Source organism: Micropterus salmoides, unplaced genomic scaffold (assembly GCF_014851395.1).
Source record: "Micropterus salmoides isolate LMB-PRFRI ecotype aquatic unplaced genomic scaffold, ASM1485139v1 Ms_hic_scaffold_4, whole genome shotgun sequence".
Taxonomy (NCBI): Eukaryota; Metazoa; Chordata; class Actinopteri; order Centrarchiformes; family Centrarchidae; genus Micropterus; species Micropterus salmoides.
In genome coordinates, this window is record NW_024043372.1 from 11,979,674 (window position 1) to 11,998,144 (window position 18,471).

At 39.3% G+C, this 18,471-nt stretch overlaps 1 long non-coding RNA gene across 1 annotated transcript; it reads left to right on the top strand.

Annotated features, from left to right (window-relative positions):
• Positions 1 to 11,688: 11,688 nt before the first annotated feature.
• On the top strand, positions 11,689 to 18,438 carry LOC119886302. Its single transcript, XR_005441466.1, has 2 exons — positions 11,689 to 11,906; positions 16,327 to 18,438. It is a non-coding gene; the product is annotated as an uncharacterized LOC119886302 (long non-coding RNA).
• Positions 18,439 to 18,471: the final 33 nt, after the last annotated feature.

An 18,471-nucleotide genomic window follows, 5' to 3' on the forward strand; every position in this document is an offset into this window, starting at 1 on the left:
TCTTTGTGGGTTGTCTTCAGCTTACTTGTGTCGTGTTTACTTGATTTATGAACAGACGCATACATTAAAATCCCCTACACACTCGTCCAGTAAAATACCCTTTTCACTTTATAAAATGCACAGCTGTACTCAGGAAAGCAATCAGTAGTACAAACAGGAATGTTCACAAACAATTTTTCTCCGAAGGAAAGGATGAAATGACAAACAGCTTAAGTACTTGCATGTAAATGCAACTACATAAACAAGCTGGACATGAGGATTCAACTCTGGATGGTACAGTGAAGTGTGGTCGTACTACATATCCAAGATCTATGGATCACCACTAGAGGCAATGACAAATAAAATGAGCTTCTTTTAAAATAGACACTTGAACTCATCATTCATAATGCACAGTCATGGTCTATTGAAATGCAAATCAATATTTTTACTAAGGCAGCGCAAGAACATAGCCTGCAGTTTGAATAATTTGAATGTTCATGGTAAAGCAAATCTGGTATACAAAACACGCCATTAGCGATGTGCTTCAGTGAACTCAGAGGAGTAATGGTTGTTCCTGAGTTCTATGTACAGTAGACGGAGGAGACACTCCCAACAAAAATAACAAACACACAATTTGAAATATTTTTCAATCTAAAGAGCTCAATGTTCAAACAATATTCTTTTCAAGTAAAGTATTTAATACTGATTGGTCATGTCTGATTGATAGCACATACATTTAATAGGGCCAGTATCAACACCAATATCAATCCAGCAAATTGGATCTGTGCATTGTGTACAGTAGGGCTTCAACGATTAGTCGACGTGAAATTTCATTGTCAACATATCGTTACATAGATGCCGTTTAAGGGAGAGATAGCAATCTTCATATTAGGAACATTTCTGGTTGTTTATTTCTAACGGCAATGCACTACAGGAAGTGCTGGGGGCAGTATCGCTTCCACTGTCTGCCATGACTGCTTGACTGTAGACTCATAGATATCCATAAAAACGGCTTTCATTTTTACAAGTTTTGCATGCTATTTAATTACTAAATATACTTTTTGGAGGTTTTGAGGCGAGAAATCAACTGTGTAGAATTTGAATATCGGCAGTTTTACAAAGTTGATGGTGAATCGAAAACGTTTTCTAGGTTGAGAAGCTCCACAAGTGCCCGCGAGGTAAGCGGTGCCAGCCGGCCAGACAGTCACACCCACAGAGCCTGGTCCCAGTTACTCAGACCACTGCAGCAGCAACAATAGAGCAGCAGCGGCAGAGGCAAGGCAGTGTTTCCTATGCCTTTATTTAGTTTAACATCCAGTTCGTGAGTAGCCTACAGAACATTCTCCACTGAGTTATAGCCTAAAACCTATCAGCACTTTTGAAAAATAAATTACAGAAGTAGTATGAAAGGGGACTGTTGCTTTATTGTTCGAAATAGACATTACATTGTTAGTGTACAGTTGTGATTATAGTACTTGCTTTTAATTTGCTTTTATTTTATATAGTTCCAAAGCAAAAATCTTTGTTAAACAGTTAAAAGTTTGTACAAATCAGTGAATTATAGGAGTAGCCTACGCTGTCTTGTCTTCTTCCCTGGTTTCCCCCTGGCGTTGATAGTGGTGTTCATTCTGAATAGTAAACCTCGTTCACTTAATGCTAACGTTAGCTAGTTAGGCTGTGTGTTGGAGAACAGTAATTCACTTGAAAGATATTTAATTAGTTAAATGGCTAGGGTTAGGGGGTGACAAATATAATCATGACTAGTCGACTAATCTAATAAAAAATTAACAGATTAGTCGACTACAAAAATTGTTGCAGCCCTAATGTACAGTATTTAGAGTATATTCAAATAAAAATGGCATGAATATTTGCCAACAAACTCAAGACAATGTTCAGTCGATACTTCCCATTAAGTCTTATTTGTAAACATTTGAATGCCCTCAATTTGTGTAAGTACACCTGTATGCCTTCCAGTGTATTTTCATAACAGCCTAGAATGCACTGTGATTGGCTGCTTGTTGCTCCTTCATGTGTAGTTAAGACCCTTGACAGGATGAGATAATTCACAGAACGGAAACATCAGCTCAATATGAAGAAACACGTTCACAGGTTTCTCCTTCTCACAGTTCTCTTCGAGGTCTGTGCCCTCTTTGGGACGAATGTGTATGTTCAGGAAAAAAAGAATTGGTCAGAGGCCAGAAACTACTGCATAAAACATTACACTGATCTCTCTTCAATCACAGCAAAGAGGAAGATGACGAACTCTTAACTGGGAGACAGCCGAAGGATAGCAGTGTCTGGATCGGCCTCTACAAAGAAGACAATAATATGTGGAAGTGGTCAGGAGAGGTAAATGCATCGTACTTCAATTGGGCAGAACAGAATAACACAAGTGAAGAAAACAGCTGTGTGGCACAAGATATAAACGGATGGCACAAAATGAACTGTGATCAGAAATTCCACTTCTACTGTTTTAACAATCTGGTTTTGGTGAAGGAAAACAAGACTTGGGAGGAGGCGATGGAGCTGTGTCGCTACCACCACACCGACCTGGTCAGCCTGCACTCTGAATCTGCTATGGTTCAAACCCTGCAGACTAGCAGGGAGGCCCAGACAGACCACATGTGGCTCGGCTTGCGCTACATGGCTGACAGCTGGCTGTGGGTGAACGGGGACAACATGGAGTACCAGGCCTGGAGGAAAGGGGAGACGCCACAGTGCCCCACCTGGAGGCACCACTGTGGTGCCCTTTCATTGGAGGGAAAGCACTGGGACAGCTGGGACTGTGCAGACAAACTCAACTTTGTTTGTTATTAAAACACTCGAGTATGTCTTGGCTGGCGTGCTACGTGTCTGTGTGTATGACGTAGCATATATCAAACAGTCTTTATGTTTTTTTCCAACATAATAGAGAATGCACTTGTGCTGTGAGGGTATCCTAGAATTTGTTACTTGATTAGAAAAGTAATGAAGGTAGAAGGGTAAATGCCCCTATCATGTGCCATATCATCCCACTTGCAACTTCTAAGTAAAGAATAAAACTATCATAATTTTTGCTGTGTGATGTTTCTTCCAGTGAAGCTGCTTTTTACATACATGACATTTTAAATATAAGCCAATCAGATTTGTTGATGTTGAGTTAAATGAGTCTGCTTTTTTTTGTGCCACACGCTGCATCAGTACAATGTCTAGTGTGTTTCATAACATTTCATGACTAATGTATCCTCACAATGAACTGTATGTTTTTAAAATGTGTTTTTACAGCATTTCTAAACTACTGGCCTAAATGTTTAAAATTAATATGTGTCAATCAATTAAAGTTATTGTTTAATTATAAATCCTGAAATTGCCTACTTTTTATAATTTTTTTATAATTTGAACAAAAATGATCTCACTTAAATACTTAAAGAGGTGGAATTATGCTAGCCAGCAACAGAAAGTTGTATATTTTACAGTTTTTGTATGTAATTTCATCTCTAAATCCACTTCTGAGAAGTTTTGAGGTGAGATTTCGAATATTGACAGTTTTACGAGAAGTCATGGCGGAACAAAAATGTGCTTGAATATTTTCGGAGTTGAGGAGCTCCGCAAGTGGCTGAACATTACGTCGCGACAGTTGTGTGTGACGTCGCTATGACGACAAGCTACGTACTATCTCTGGGTACTACCTGCAATGGAAAACGGAGCAGCTATCGATTTGCGCTATGGCAGCATAGATCGTCAGAACAGTTCAACAGTGGACTTGAGTAACTTATACTATCTGCTAGGTTAAGGTCGCAGTCTGAAGCGGCTTTGATTTGGATCACACTACATTGTTTCTTACGACCCGCCCTTCTCTGCTTCTGATTGGCTAGTAGTCCTTACCTGGGAACTGCGCATGTGCAACTCCCAACAAAGATTTTGTACAAGTAAGTTGCATCACTCTGTAGCTCAAGAGCGGAGCGTACAACACACAGGGTGAAAAGAGGAGCTGCAGCAATGTGCAGTATGAGAAAATTATGGTGTTTTTTGAAAATTAAACCATGTAAACCTGGTGGTACAACCTCTAATTAAGATTTTGAACCTGAAAATGAGCATAATACCACCTCTTTAAAAAACATCTGAAACGCAGATTTGATGGGCTTAATTAAGACGTTCAATGTGAGGAAAAGATACAATACTAATAATTTTGTTATGGATATATGTATGTATGTATATATATATACATATACATACATACATACATACATACATACATACATACATACACACACACACACACACACACATCTTTACAAACACATTAAGAGCTGAAATTGTTATATGATTCTGATTAATCTGTAACCCTGTTATGCATTTTACAGGGAATTATTTAATAAAATAATTAAATAGCTTTATTCTGAGTCCTTATCTGCTTATCACTATTATTATGTACATATCTTTCCAAATACATATTCAAATGCATCAGTTTATTGACCCAAATAAATGTTAAATATTCATGAATGCCATCTTGTGTTTTATTGGATGTAAGTAAGTAAAAGCAAGATTATAAATACAAAACATCTGCTGACTGGTTCACTGATTGACTGATATGACACCTAATTATTTGGTCTGGTATACTATTCCAAACGAACAAACTTCCTCCAATCTTTTCCAGCATTTTCACAAAATACTTGGATCTTCTTCTAAAATCCTCTTAAAATAAAATTGTTGACATCACCAACAACAGTTGTTGCTGCTGCTATTGTCAGTGATGGTCCAGTGCTAATTCCAGCGAGTGTTTTGAGACAAAAAGGCAATGACCTATGGGCTCCTGATGGTCAAAAAGATTTGGTCAACAACACATGGTCACATGGTCACCTGTCATTTTGGGTGTGGGTACTCTGGAGACGGAGTATGTGTGTGCGAAAAGCCTGCCTCTGTGTGTGTGCAGGTGATGTAGCCAGAGCAAATTAACCGCAGCTGATGTGACCTTTTTCAGCCCTTGTTGTTCCACTCTGACAGCCTATACATTCCTGCTGTAACAGTTCACTTACTAAGCCCAGTGGGGTAGAGGCTACCACTCTTTGTACAGCTGCTGTAAAGTTGAGTGGTTGCAAAGGTCAGGTGGTGTTTGCTGATAGCAGCTCTGCAATCACTCTGAACAAGGCAGTATCACTCCATCGCTGAAGATTATGCTTACAACAACAAATATCCCAATGTGTGTTTACACCAATATCAAATTTACACCAAATCTACACAATCAGGGCTCCATATTTTACTTTACTGATTACACAGTGTTTTTTCCCCCCTATTCATTCAACCTACATATTTTCCCACACATACACACCTTTTTGGAGCAATTTAGGGTTTAGTGGCTTGTTTAAGGAAACTTCAACATGTGGACACGAGGAGGAAATTATCATACCACCAACCCTATAATTAATGACCCACACTACCACCAGAGCTGCCACCCCAAACTTGTCGAGACATTGAAACGATCATATGCATCTTTCACACAATCCCAAGATTTCAAAAATATGACAAACAGCCTAATCTATAAGCACTGGTGGAAGACTAGGGATGACACAATTATAGTGACCAAAATGATCACGGTTATCAGTATTATCACAGTATTGTAAAAATGTGCCAAAAAACATTAAAATGTACTGATACACAACTGAAACCATTTCAACAAGTTTTATATTGACAACTACAAATACAACTGCCATTTTGTTTGCATAAAAATAAAATAACAGCAAATACCTTTTGTAAACAAATGAAAATCATCTAAGTAAGTAAGTAAGTAAAATTTATTTAATATAGCACCTTTCACAGAGCAAGTCACAAAGTGCTTTACAAAAAACAAAAACAAAACAACAACAACAATAATAATAATAATAATAATAATAACAAAAGCAACAATAAAACAGTGGAGCAATCAGGCAGTCATAAATAAGCATCAAACATTATAAAGGCATCAATCAATATAATCAATGTAATTGCGTATGTTGAAAGGCGCATTAATAATAAAACATTTTGTATTTTAAAGAGAACATGACTATTCAGCTAAGTATGCTTTATTATTTAATATTATATAGGTAATACAATGATCCCGTGGACAATTACATGAAAACAAATAAGTCTTTAGAAGACAGTGATAGTAACTGTAATGAGCCCAAAAACTGACATAAATATAGAGGAGTCTGTAGCGTTTCTAGATATGCTGGTTGGTTGACTAAACAGCGTAACGTGTTATCATGTGCAGTGGACGAATAGACTCTGCCGACACACGACACACACAGCAACAGAACAACGTGTAGCATTTTTACAAGAGCAGCAACACTGAGAGCTTCAGTTTACACGCTGTTAGCAAGTCAGAGAGACAAACCAAAGCTAAAAGTTAACTCACTCTGCGTTCACTATAAGGTTATTTTCTTCAATCAAGTTTCCCTCAGCACTCTCATAAAAACGAAAATACGACCGGACTTCAGAGTGACTGAAAAATCTCTGCAGCGTTGTCTTCTGCCGTGTTGCCATTGACCCAAACAAACTGACGTTGCATTCTGCGCCTGCTTCTGGGAGAGGCTAGATTATAGATTATAGATTATAACAGCGCGGTTAACTGTACCCTGTTATTATGGTAATTAAAATGTGTACGGATAATAACCGTCGGGAATTTTACCATGGTTTATGTTAAACCGGTAATCGTTTCATCCATAGTTTGCATTAACTTACTTGGTGGAATCTTTTACGTAAGTAAAAGCGGCAATTACCACCTTAGCACCGACTGGAGTTAACCACATTATATTCTAGTGGATAGTTTCATCTATATTAACCCATGCATTTAAGCTGATCATATATTTTGTATGTAAAACCTTAATCTGCAAACCAGTAAACTATAGCTGTTCAATATTTCCTGAGTACAAAATGTTAAAGTAGTATAAAAATATATTCACAAATAGTACAAGAATCTCTAGTCTCCATTTAATGATTTATGTTATTTCCCACCACTGCACACGTGTGCACTGATGAGAGAAAATTAATAGTCGCTAACAGTTTGACAATCTGGTTTGGGGAGAGCAAAGGGCTACAGAACAACTACACCAATGACTGCACCTCAGGAGACCCATTGTCAAACTCCTGAAGTTCACTGACGACACAACAGTCATCGGCCTAATCTGGGACGGTGACGAGTCAGCCTACAGATGGGAGGTCGATCAGCTGGCTCTCTGTTGCGGCCAGAACAACTTAGAGTTTAAGACGCTCAAAACTGTGGAGCTGATCGTGGACTTCAGGAGCAGCCCCCCCCACTCTGCCCCCGATCACCATACTCAACAGCTGTGTGTCTGCTGTGGAATCCTTCAGGTTTCTAGGATCCACTAAATCCCAGGACCAAAAGTGGGAGCCCAACTGGGATACCATCATCAAAAAGGCCCAGCAGAGGATGTTCTTCCAGTGCCAGCTCAGGAAGCTCAACCTGCCTCAGGACCTGCTGATCGACTTTTACACAGCTATCATCCAGTCTGTTCTCTGCACCTCCATCACTGTCTGGTTTGGTTCTGCCAGCAAAAAGGACAGACTACAACGGACAGTCAGGACTGCAGAAAAAAAAAAAAATCGGTGCCAACCTTCCCTCCATTCAGGTATTATACATTTCCAGAGTCAGGAAACAGGCAGGAAACATCACTGCAGATCCATCTCACCCCGGACACAACCTGTTCCAGCCTCTCCCCTCTGGTGGGCACTACAGAGCACTGTACGCCAAAACCAACAGACTCAAGAACAGTTTCTTCCCACAAGCCATCACATGAACAGCTGACTCACCGTGTCAGGAACAATTCCTGTGCAATAACCCAGTAACTCTGTCTCTAATCAGCCACCTGTTTAATGGCTACCACTTATCATCATTCTCTATTTCAGAGCTTTTCATACTGCTCAAACTGTTCATATTGTAAATTGTATATACTGTATACCAAATCCACCTACCTCAAGTACATAACACCTGCACATAATACTTATGTATTCCAGCATCCTTTGCACTGTGCTCCATCACACTGTGTACATGTGTACATATTTGCTTGTATGTGTATGTGCACCTGTATATCACATCCACCTCTGACATGTACATAATAATAATGGTAATAATAATTTATTCCTGCATCCTTTGCACTCTGCACTATTGCACTTGTCTCAATCTATTTTGTTTTGTTTCTAGTGTGTATATGTGTTCTCTATACTGTAGCCTGTGTTTGATTTTATTACTGTATTATTGTGTAATCATATTATTGTATGTAAGTATGCACATCGTGAGCATTGTACTATCCAGAGTCAAATTCCTCGTATGTATACACATACCTGGCAATAAAGCTGATTCTGATTCTGAAGTAATAGTTAGACAGTAGCTCCATCTACTGGGTGTCCTGTGTCATGTCAGATATTAGGTTGCTGTATGAACTAACATTTCCTGATTAGTCCCAGACAGATAATACGTTACTAGTTACTTATTACCAAAGTCTCTATAAAACGTCTCTGTTATTACTCCTTAAAAAAGTAATAATATTACATTACTTATAACTGGGTGATAAAAGTATCTAGTGTAAGCTATTTAGTTTTTTGTATTTTGTTACTTGTTACATTACTTTATTAGACTACTTTCACTGCCACTCCCCATTCCCCAAACAAAGCAGTCTCTAACTAATATCATATTCATAACAGCAGCAAGAACTATGTTTAACTAACACATAATGTTTCTTGACGCCACCCTGAAATAAAAAAATAACGGACAAACTTGCTCCAATCCCAACTTTTGAACTACTGTTTTTCTTCATATGCATTTATAAGGGTAGAACCCTATTCAGTGCCTTTACAAAATGCAAAATTTTGCTTAACGCCACTCTCACACAGGTGTGTGTGTGAGTGAGTGCAGGGAGAAGTTGAGGCAGGTGCAAAGCAGGTACATTTACAATTCATAAAAATAATGCCCATGGAGATAAAAACTATTATTTCACAGGGCGGTATAATGTAAATAATTAAGATGGTATTTTTGTGTTGGGGGTTAGGGGGTCATCCTACCACCACCTTCTAATGGCAGGAAAACACTTAATATGATCTCAGAATTATTACAGATAGGACTGTTCATGTTTGCCTTTTGTGTCTTAATTTACTTCATTATACATTTGTAGAAATTAACATAAAAAAGGCAACATCACCACCTCCCTTCTGTATAATTACAAGCCTTTCATTTGTACACAATCCAAAAGAATAATCTCCTCATTAGCTTAAATTTAAGATAATGAGGCGATATAAAGGACTAGTCTGCATCCCTAATTTCCTTTAACATTAACCTCAGCTCCTCCTTGGTCAACACCGTCCTTTCTTTTTATTGCAATTTAATTATGAAGATGTACAGCAGGCCAACAGGACAGAGCTGTAACCTGACAATTTAATGCTAATCTTATCCTCCGCTAACTTTCACCTTCATTTTCTGCCGCTCTCTCTCTCACACACACATTCGCTCATCCTCTGAAGAATGAGGAGAGGCCTTCAGTGTTACCGTGCTGAAAATCATTAATTATCGTGTGAAATTTTATAAGCGACGTATTCATTAAGCAGCGACAGAAGCCTTCAAACACATTGCTATCGACTAGTTTGATAACTGTGTACAACCCGAAAGAGACACAACTGGAATAACAGTACAGCTGCATGTTGGTCTCTGTAGACTTGACTAGACAAAGAAAGAACTACAACACCAAAAAACATTTTAAAGCCTGTGGGATCATTTCAATGAGCATTAGAGGTAGCATGTTGGGAAATTGAGACCTGATTAACACAGACCTAGAACACAACCTTCAGCGAATTTAAGACTTTTTAAGGGCTTAAATTTTGATTTTGAAATTTAAGACTTTTTAAGGCCCTGCAGAAACCCTGAACTGTAACCTTAGCTACTGTTTTGGAAATAATCCCTTACACTACTGCCCAACACTGGTCCCAGAGAGGCTATTGTGAATACCTTAAAATTGAACTCATGTGATGTTGTTTTCGACAAAGAAGTCCCAGTTTACCAGGTTCTATCAACCAAAACAAAACTAGGCTACTTTCAGGGCTGTGTTAGGCTATAGCCTAAAGCTTATCAGGCCCACACATCAGGAGGCAGACCATGTAAACATATGTGTAAGACTTACTTGAAAGACTGTCAGAGTTTATGTTTCGTGAGAAGACCTAGAAGACCTATTACTCCGGGGCCTGGCCAGGTGATATCCCGCCAATTCGCGAATGAGGTGACGTGACGTGCCAATTACCGTAAGTGACAGCAGACTAGAGTAGTGAGTCACGTCAGTTACCGTACAATAAAGCAGTGAGGCACTTTGGTATAGATAGGGCTATTCAGTTTAATCTATGGCTTTTCTTGCCGATGCCATATTGAATATGAAGTCAAAAGGAAATAGGAAAACAAAAATAGCACAGTGTAACCTGCTGGCCCCAATACCTCCCGTGTTGCTTCTGTTTGATGTAGCCTAAATATCTTTTCAGAAATTGCATATTTGAGTAGTTTCTTGAGTCAGAAAATTAGTTAACAGAATGGCTTGTCTATACTCTACTCCTCCTGTGCCCCTCAAAGCAGCTGGTTTTGGTCTAGGCCATACGAAAAAATACAAGTCACTGTACATTCAACATTGAGTAGACTAGTCTATAAGTTATAGCCCACACAAAATCTATAGGCTTTTGTTCCAGTCTGCAATTCAGACACGTTATACTCAGTAAGGCATATGTGATGCCAAAACATGAAGCTACTACGCTACTCTGCCTTGCCATTTTTGAGTGTTACACTGCCATCTTTTGCACATAAACGGCATTGCAATTTAGGCGATATTTTTTTGTCTTGTCACCTCCCCAGCTGCTGTTGAATCTATGGATTACAACACATTTGTGTAAAGTAAAATAATGATTTAGACTTAATGAAGATACACAGGGCCATATGGTTCCTGTCCTAGGATGTGATGTAGATATTATGACACCAGGCTATAGCAGGAGATTAAAGAAGACTTCTATGTAGTAAAAACCTTTATTAATGACAGTAGATGAAAGTATCCAGCAGGCTTATTTCACAAGAAAAAAAAAACATTATAGACAAGTAAACAAAATGAATTACCTACATTTTCTGTATCAGATTTTGTCCCACTTATTATCCTTATTGATCCCCCAGGTTGGGACCCACTGGCCTATAGGAACAAGTGAGCATGCAGTTCATTCTCTCCATTACTGTCTCAATCTGTCTATATTGTTTTTGATTATAGTGTGTAGCCTACATATATGTGTGTTCTGTATACTGTAGCCTGTGTCTGATTATATTATTGTATAACTAAGCACATCATGAGTAATGTACAACCCTGAGTAAATTCCTCCTGTGTGTTCACATACCTAACAATAAAGTTGATTCTGATTCTGATTCTATGTCCCTGTGCCATTTAATAACACGTTTGCAACCTGTTATGGCTATCAATATGCTTATGCACTGCCTGTGTGCTTGTAAATAGAAATGTTTATTTCATTTTTTCATACTGTCATTAAAAATAAAGAATAATAATCTCTTGGCACGACATCTGGTAGCTGCGTCAAAATGAGGTAGTTTACGGTAAAACGGCGCTCATTACCATGTGATTTCACCGATGTTTGTAAACATGCGTCAGCCACATGTGATTCTGGCGATGAGGAAAGACTCTCCAGCCGCTCGACCAACCAGCAGCTGGGGGAGTGTCAGGGGCGGGGTTCCCGTGTTGCGCTATGGAAAATCGTTAGGGAGATACACTGTGATAAACGTGCGCTCCCAGATTGATAACACCAACAATAAGGCTGAAACAGGAACATGGTGGAGTGACCATTAACCGAGGACCCGGTGTGAGTGGCGCCGGCCGGGAAATGGATGAGGCTCCTTCGGCACGGGAGAGAAACAGGCTTGGGATAAACACGTAAGTTGTTTATATTATTATAGGGCGAGAGCGACATAATGCTGCGTATGTTGCGTAGTGAATACCACTATGTAATTCATAACCACTCGAGTGCTGGGTGAAAAGGTAAGAATGAAAGCCCAGAGGCACTGTTGTAAAAGTGTAAAGAATAATTAAAGAAAGAAAACAAAAGTTCTGTATTTGCAGGCAAAATGGGCGCGGGGGCTTCTTACTGAAAGAGGTTCTAAACACTTTTTATAATCCTGAGTGTTTCATCATCGGCATGACAACAGGTAAATTAAACTGCGTCAGCGAGAAGGACCGAGAAACCACACGAAATCCATTCGAAATATCCGCAGCTATGGTGGAACACGCAGCGACGGCATGACAGCGTAGTTGTGCTCGGTCTGAAACTTAAGTTGAGCCTGAATTTAATGTTAAATGAAGATGTAAACACAGCGTGGAATCGGCGGAGATGGCGTGTGAGGGAAGAGCTCGGAATAGGATGCTGCGCAAGAGATGGATAGTGCGTAATCCTGTTGTTGGAGAGGACGTTATTACGCAGTTCATATTGGCACGATCATTTAACACCTCATGGCCTTTTGTCATAGTGTTATTAGAAATAACCGACACTTTTTATGTAAAGCAGGATTCAGATACTTCCCAAACATGGTCATAAAATGACGCATGGAGGGTTGTTCTATTGTTTGTGTAATTTCAGAGCAAATAAAAACTTTAGATTCAAGTCAGCAACACAGTCGTGACGCAGCTTGTTTTGTCTTTCAAGTGTCAAACAACATTTGCTGCGTCACATACATCCTAGGAGGTCCTTAATAGTAATCTGGCTTTTTAGTGCGCACTTGATATGATGAAAACAAGCTCTTTTTTTCCAAACATAGGGGGTGCTATTGAGTAACATAATTCTTGGTCTGAATCATCTGCTGTAAAGGGATGTTGACATACAGGTATTCCTCATTTACCCCTAAACACTCACTGCTTTTATTTTTTTACTTTAAGGTCTATTTTACCCCATTTTTTAAAGATGACATAGACAAATATTTTGAATTCCTTGAGCTTCCTATAACTGTTATTGCTGTGAGAGAGCCATTTAAGATTTGTCTCCCTTTATTAGAACTTGTAATGTACACCTGCCAGAGCACAATAGGACGCTGAAATGCCTGATGTGATGACACTGTTGCTGTTGACATCACTGTTGCTGGCCTCTCATACCTTCCTAATTACGCTAGTGAAGAAGGGTGTGTTGCGTACTGCTGCTTACCTGCCAGAGGAACGGGAGATAAAGCGCTTCCTCATCTCTCAGAGCTTCTGAAGTGAAATGAGACACACAGGGGGAGCAAACGGCTTCCTGTCAAGCGGATTTGTTCGGTCAGTGGGTGAATCAGCTGTAGACCTCATGAGTTGCTAAACCACTGGCAAGAAAATGGAAAGAGAAAGAGACAGAGAGACAGAGAAAGAAGGCGAGGGGAGGGAAGGGGAGCTTTAGAACTTTAATTATGTGTACTGAATAGAAACTTGACTCCCGAGGGAATGTCACTACAGTAGTTTTGAAACAAACAGGTGAAGGTCATGGGAGGAAGTACAAGCTGATTACTGTGTCAGGGGTTGCCTCACAGCACAACATCCTTTGTACTTATTTGCATTATTCTGAAAATATGAAAACCTCAAATCTACTAATCAGAACTTTTTTACTAACTGTGGGTATCATCCTCTGCAGTTGTAATGTTTACCATGTCTTCTGAGGCTGACCAGTAGAACAAGTGACCCACTTTCACAGACAAGGAAACGTGACCTCAATAGTTATTTTGCTATCCTCACAGGGAGGGGCACTGCCTCTAAAGTCAAATAAACAGAAGAGCCCAGTACAAGTGGGCGCAGTGCGATGCGTTCAACCTAGAATACTAGCAATCTCACAATAATGGTACCAAAAAAAAAGTCCCTGCTTTTTCAGATGGAGCAAATGCAATTCAGCAGATGCTGTTGGGCCAAAACTAGATGCAGCAAACAAACATTTAAAGACTCCTGAGCAGAGGCAGTGTGATGGATGTGTTTACAGCAGGGGTCCAGCATCACCTGTAGCCCACAGATCATTTCAGGGAAAATGGTGAGCGACCCACTGCCTTTTAAAACAGATCCCTCCTACACACAGATTATAGAATATGAGGTGGCAAACAGCCAAGAGATGACGGTGCTAAAATTAAACTCGGAGCACTGCTGGCCTCGCTAGATGATGATGTATTTATAGATTTAAGTGTGAGGCAGCATTCATTCGCAGGTATCATTAGCAGCTACACACCTAACATGTTGCAAAAGGGGCAAAAAAAAGACCAGAAGGTACCTCTCCTTTCTGACGTCATCACTGGCCTTGATTTTCGTGGACAGGTACGGATTAACGTATTTCTTTATGATATACAGTGCACTGAAGGGCGAAATAGTGAGATGAGTTGTCCAAAATGACTTCTAATGAATGGGAAACACCAGCCAGGTTTTCTCTCTCTTCTTGGAAATCTAATCTGCTTCACAAAGACACCCTACAGGCACATTTTAAATGTTTATGTAAGCTTTTATCTCTGGTTATTTAACTCATAAAGCCACTCCTGTTTTCAGCAAGACTTCTGATATTTCCCAACAGGCAGAGTGGCAGCCAGAAGAGGGTGACAAAGTGTAAATCAACTCTTCCATCTCTGGCCTCTCTATTTCCGCAGCAGATAGAACAAACAAAGTGTCAGGCACATCTGAACCTGTTAAGACTCTCACATCTCCAAACATTTCACAATTTGTTGCTCTGAAGAGAAGATGATGCAACGTAGAAGGAGATATCTAAGCTATTATTCTACGTAAACACAATGGACTTACAGGCTACATCAGTAGGAAAGTCTGTGCCACCTTTGGCTTTAATTGGCCCAGAAAAGTATCATGTGATTTCCTTATAAGTCCACTGGTTTGATGATAACACATTAATAACATCTTAAAAAACACATTAGTTCAACTGTTATTTTGAGTTTTCCAGATGATCACAACTCGCACATTTACACATATCTCATCAAATTATTCATATATATATATAGTAACAATATTAACAATATTATGAGAATTTTGAGCCAAGACATTCGGTAGTTTTCCCTAATTGTGCAATGTGAGGAGGTTTAAAAACACATCACCTCAATGAGTTTGCCCCTCTCACTCCTGATAAATTAGGACCTCTAATCTGTAAGAGGATTAACCACCTACCCTATTTCCACGTGCACACATGCACACAACCCCACCCTCCACTGTTACGCACACACACTGTCACACACGTAAAAGCATTTTATGTCACCTACTTCAATATGACCCAACTCAGTGGCTCCCCCTGTGACACAGTTTGGTCTCTTACAGTCTGTGCTGCCTGATGCACAGAGGGATGTTTTTATCTCATTCCTGTAAACCAGATTGATGTGTTATTTTATGACTCTCCTAAATCACATACATTTGATCAATTTGTTTCTGATTGAAGAATTATTCATTATCGACTTTGTAGAATTTTATTTAACTTTTTTGTACTATATATTCCTGCAATTTTTTGCTAAAGATGGACAGTGCATACAGTTTGATATAGTAGCTTTAAATTAAACCAACAGTTGCTTGATTAAGTTTTGTTTTTACTTTAAAATGGGCTGGTGCGCCTTTAACAGGCAGTAGATGGTCAGGTGACTTGGCAGAATAAATGCTTCGATGCAGAAAGCAGCCTCTGTGCACACAATAGTCAGCGAACAGAGCTTGTAGTAAAAAGAACAAGTGAGTAAGAGAGAGGTAGATACAGAGTTCACAAATAGCAGTGTTACATGGGAGGAGTCAGAATAGCAAAAACACGGATAGAAGGAAAGCAGTGTTGCAGCATTCACAGTCTGAGTTATTCTCGAAGCTGACACGGTGTTCATGTAAATACTATGAGTGTTTTTCGAAACTGATGATATATTAATCTTTTTTCAGTGTCAAAAATGTCTGTAAAACAATGATGGCAATCACATATGCCATAATTTGATTATTAGTGGTGGAAATATAACCAATCTGTTCAACTGCTGTTGTTTTAGAAACCAAGACACTAAACTAGCAGTGAAGAGGATTAAGGAGTGACAGACAGGGAAATTGTCCCCGAAAGACACATGAAGGTTTTGGATTAGTTGCTACGTCACCTTTTCCCATCAACAGGACAACAGCGTCTGAGACACTGACAAAGCAGATAATGCCAGTCTTTTAATGCCAGACCTACAAATACAATCCAGTGAGTTTTCCACATTAATTGTCTTGGTATCTGCTATCATTTCAAACGAAAACAGGAATGCTAATAGAGAACGTCTCGAATGAGCTCTCTATACTGTACTGCATGCCTCATAGGGATGGACAACAGGGCTTCATACTAATGAATCCTTACCTTTTTCAGGATCTGGCTTTTTCATCTTGCACCACTATAAACCCCACTTGGACCAGGAGCAGGACTGGATGCCTGAGGCAGACCCAGGAGAGGAAACAGTATCCTATTGTGCATTACAAAGAAGTCTACAGGGAGCTCCGGAGATCTATTTTTCCCCAGTATGATTCATAGACAGTTTTTGTTGTTGTTCATTTCTAGTGCCAGTCTGTTGACGTGTCCGTTCTTACACTGAGATCTTGGTCATCTGATGCACTTCTAATGCAAGAGATTGACCTGCTGTGTCATTCTTAGGGGAGCTGACCGTGACTCGGTGGTTCTTCTCATTGGTCTCTTCCTGAATCTCCCCGAGTTTCTGGTTCGTTTTCTGTCTCTCTGTTTTAAAGGATAACAGTATCAGCTCTAATATGGGCCTTTGGAAATATCTCAAACGTATCAATTTATAGACTAAAAATATGCTCTGTTTGTAGCACATAATAGTTTTTGTAGTCAGTAAAATGTAGTAGTTTGTGCAAATAAATCCCTTCTCAGTGTGTGTGATAAAACAGTTGGGTATTCGGTCTCCCATTAAATAACCAAAAATTGAGATGATGTTCATCAAACATTCTTTTATGGAAATTGAACACCACGCCTAAGCTTGGTAGTGTTTCAACACAGTACTGTAACTGCAGAGGTTTACATAGGCAAGAAAAGGTTTATAGTGTGTGCCTCAGAAATGTAGTTCTCCCTATCAAATAGCCATGAGAAGGGCAGATCTGTAACTGAAAGAGGAATTTGTTTTCCTTCTTAATCGCAGCTAAAACAAAAGCAAATAGGGTATTTAACTAACTGCCTGCGTGGCATTGTTTTCTGTCTTTGTCCATTCTTCCCGGGTAATATTAATACCACACCTTGTCTCATGTCCATGTTTCTTTATATTCATTGAAATGTGCTTTGTCTAGATGATGGATCTGTAAGGACAGTATCCACTAAAATATGTGCTATAATAATATAAAAGCAAAGCAATGAGTCTGTTAAGCTGTCTGGCAAGAAACTTTGTCTAATGGAAAACTAATATTTCATTGTATTCCTTCACACAAATCCAATGTACTGAAAGAGTGAGCCAATTTTATGGATAGCCTTAGAATAATTTAGTTGGTAAAATACATGCAAGAGAGTCAGATGTCGGGTTCACCCACATCATGCAAATCAATCATTAAAGAAAATGTTAAAAAGTGATGATAGTAATTGTTTTTTTTTATTGCAGAAGGGGCATGGCTTCCTAATGTGTTTTTTCTTCAAAGCATCCTCCCCAGGAAACTGGTTTCAGATGGTGTCTTAGAGTATAAAATCCTGTCTAGCACCATTTGAAATCGGTGTTCTTGAGCGGGAACAGACTTCAGGAATGATAACAGTGACAACCTCATTCACCAAGTTGCTAGGGAGTTTGTGATTGCAGTTTGATGGTATTCTTTACATTCACGTTTTTACAAACTAGTCCATGTTTGTTATACATTCAGTTAAATGATCAGTTTAGGATTATTTAAAAACATAATATCCACTTGTCAAATATGTGTCCATTGGTTCTCTGGATCTGCTCTTTAGTAAATCAGTTTACACTCCAGTGATCAGAAGAAAAGGAGGCATTGGATAAGTGCAGTGAAACTGACCCCCCTCTCACCAAGGCTGACCGTTTTCCTCTGGTGTTTAGAGTTTCCATCATGTCTAGCACCATTTGAAATCGGTTACAATGTGGAGAGACTGTCAACAAAGCTTTGGCTTCAGCAGTTGTGTGATGAATTTCCTTAAAGTACCAGAAGATGGCAGCATCGAGCTGCCATCCATGCTACCGCCCAAGGCTACCAAGTTTTTTAGAATCATTGAAGCAGTAAGTGTTTTACTGGGTGACCACCAAGACCAACAAAACTTTTATGAATTCAGTTTCTTCTTCAGCCATTTTTCCATCATGCAGCCGTGCTGTGTGCAAGTTCCAGCTACAGTAATTTTGTCCTGTGATTTTCTTCCAGGGAAAGATGATAAAGAAAGAGATCCTAGTTAAGAGGTTGTGTATCTGCCTAGTGCAGAATTGTCATTTAGCTCTGTACTGTATTTCCATTAATAAAGTAAAACTGTTTTTCCTTCAAAGTTGTACAGTCTCATTTTTTTGGCTTGGCCCTG